The sequence below is a fragment of the Stegastes partitus genome, unplaced genomic scaffold, assembly GCF_000690725.1.
Source record: "Stegastes partitus isolate 25-593 unplaced genomic scaffold, Stegastes_partitus-1.0.2 Scaffold2668, whole genome shotgun sequence".
NCBI classification, from domain to species: domain Eukaryota; kingdom Metazoa; phylum Chordata; class Actinopteri; family Pomacentridae; genus Stegastes; species Stegastes partitus.
Window position 1 is genome coordinate 1 of NW_007580399.1, and position 3386 is coordinate 3386.

The following is a 3386-nucleotide window of genomic DNA, read 5'->3' on the forward strand; positions in this document are numbered from 1 at the left end:
AGGTGTGAATGTGAGTGTGCTTGGTTGTCTGTCTCTAAGTGTAGCCCTGTGATAGACTGGTGACCTGTCCAGGGTGTCCCCTGCCTTCACCCTAAGTCAACTGGGATAGACTCCAGCCCCCCACGACCCTAGTGAGGATTAAGTGGTGTATAGATAATGCATGGATGGATGGATAGACAAGGTCCAGATCTAAACTGTAAAGAGACAAGCCAAACCTTCATTCTACATGTGACAACGTGGAATGTCACAAAATCAGACTTTTATCAGCAAACAATGACATTTGGTAGCACGATAAATCAGATTTGCCTTGTATTTATGAAACCACAAGTGACCCATTACAACAAAATAATTTATTGTTTCAATGAGAAAACCTTGTCTGTCTCTTTCTTTTTGTGTTTATTTGTTCAATACTGAATACTTTGGAGCTCCACGTGGTATTTAACACGTCACTGACCACAAAACAAAGACTCATTAGAAAAGATAAACACATTATAATTCTGGATTATTTCATGTAACATAAAGAGCTCGTAAAGACGTAAAAGGAACACTGTCACGTCAGACGGTTCACTCACCTTATAGTTACGAAACAAGTTGGAATAAAATATACACAATGCACAAATATGTTTATTCAACTCATTTACATGAAGTTAAAAAGAAAAGTAACTTGAAAAATGAAAGAAAGTCATCTGATGTTTCAAAGAATGCTTCAACAGCAAATTATAAAAACACACGTCAAAAAGTGCCTCTTTTCAGATAAAACAAAAAAAACCAATTTGTTCTAATTTCCTCTAAGGACTGAAGAAGTGCTGCAACAACATTTCTAGAGAGAAGAAAATCTTTAGGGGGCGACTACATTAAAACAGAACATAACCACTGAGGCAGTTGATAAAGATGGTCACCTGCAGCATCTCTGGTATCTATGACAGCTACGTCACATTTTTCCTTCATTATTGCACTAAGGAATTTCCCATCGCTTGTGTGTACATTTTTGACACGAGTCACATTTGACATAAAATAAAAAATGTTATAGTCTCATTCTGACTTGTCAAGTCATCGTCAATGTCAATAATTCTAATTTACTTTTTCTACACATTACTCTGCATGTTGGCAGATTAGGAATGTGACATAAACACAAAGTATTCTACCTGTTTATGCATCATTTGTTTTATTCCTAATTAAATATGTGAAAATTATCGTTAGATACACTGTGGGTATGAACACATCCATCTCATATTTTTTGAGAAAAACTGTCATTTTACTGACAAATATCTCAAGATAATTTCATTTATGCCACATTTGTCTCTCACTTAGCACCACTCTCACTTCATGATGAAGGTAAATAACCTCCACATAATACTGTCCAGGCAACAACTGCCGCTGGAAGAAGTAAAACAAAAATCTCAAACTATGTGACATTTACAAAATACGNACTTATTTCAGTGTTGAAAACTGGAATCAGAATCAGTTTTATTTTCTAGTTGGTTTTCACGTTTGAGGAATCTGATGCATTACAGGAAACACTGACAAGTAGAGAATTTTAAAGGAGGATGAAAAGATTTAAAAAGTAAGCAAGTGTTACGAGTCAAATAAACAGCAAGTGTAGCAAATCTTGGGAATCTTAAGTGAAAAAAAGCAAAAGAAATATTGATAATGTGCAGAAATGTGCAAATGATCTACCTAAGAATGTATAAATGTACATAGCACATGGTGTGAGCAACCTGAGATGTGCAAAACGCTGCGTGCTAATGTAACGCATTTAGTGAATGTCTATGGAGGAGGGCTGAGGGAGAGAGGTGTCAGTGAGGATCTCTGACCTTGTTGATGAGGCCAGATGCTGTTGGGAAGAAGCTGTTATGTGGTGTGACTTCCTGGTATTAAAGTGGAATCAACATCTAACCAGGTCTGGATGCAATTTTAAGAAATTTAGAAAAGAAATCAAACGTTTTTCGTTGGAAAAACTACATCGTTCCACACATAATCTTATTCAAAGTCAGGCATTTAACTCTTGAAGCTTATTTTTAGCGGCTCTTTAACACTATTTGTCCAATATGACAGTATAATATTAATAACAGGAAGATATAAATATATTGTATTAACTGTGTCTTAATCTGCCTTTTGAGTCTTAGTTTCAGCAAAAATAAACAACAAGCCAATAATTTTGACAACATTTTTATCCTGCAGGTTACTATAGTTATTCCACACTAATGACCCAGTGCACCAACAGCATCCTCCAGTGTCTGAGGGTTGAACTTGCAGAGTTATTCAGTGTCGACACTTTGAGGCAGACTCCCACTTCCATGTTATATGATCCATCACCTCTGTAAGTAATCCACAATAGTTAAAATGACAACCAGCAGAACAGAGGGAACCTCTCAGTGTACTGTTGGTCCTACTGAATCGATTGTATTGTCAGATTAATCGACCAAATATGAATCAGAAACTATTTTCATAAATAATAGTTTAAGTCATTTTTCAAGCAAAAAGCGTGGAATATTCCCCAGTTCCAGCTTATGTGTGAGTATTTATGGGATGTGACATAACAAGGATTAATACTCTAACAAAATTCTGTATATTTTTATTCAGGTATCCATCCATCCATTATCTATACACCGCTTAATCCTCACTAGGGTCATGGGGGGCTGGAGTCTATCCCAGCTGACGTAGGGCGAAGGCAGGAGACACCCTGGACAGGTCACCTATATTTAAATAAATATCTAAGACAATTACAAAATGTCACATTAAGAATTTGGACTTATATTAATACTTTCTAGTGAGTGCTACAGTGGGGGCTTATGAAAGAGCTTTTAATGTGAAGTAACAATCTGGTAGAAGAAGTTCAGTACTCTTTGAACATATATGAACTGTAAAGGTTAAAGGGGGAAACATTTCTAAAGTTATTATCAACACATGGCAGGCTTATCTACTACATGGTCGAGGTTTCATTCCTAAAAATGTATAAATGTCAGTGATATGCAGCATGTATACGCTCACCATGAACTCAACTAAATCAGAACCACCTGAAGCTCTTACTAAATTAATATACTAATCACATGATAATGCATCAGGAAAAATAATAAAATATGATATAAAACAGCAGCCTGAAAGACTTGATACTAGTAGTACATTTAATCGACTCTCAGCGCCCTGGAGTTAGTTTGTAATTTAGCAGTTAATGGACACTTAATCGATTCTCCACTTTTCCTACATTTTAAGGTTGTTAAACCCGTTAGATGCTTCAGGGAGATGCTTAATAGTGAACTCTAGTTTTAATTTGAGAAAGCTTTATTCTGTTTGAGCTAAGAAAGCTAAGAAAAATGTCACTGTTTCTTTTGTGTGTGGGTTACATTAGACCAGGTCCGGGCTGCAAGGTGAGCAGTGGTTAGCAC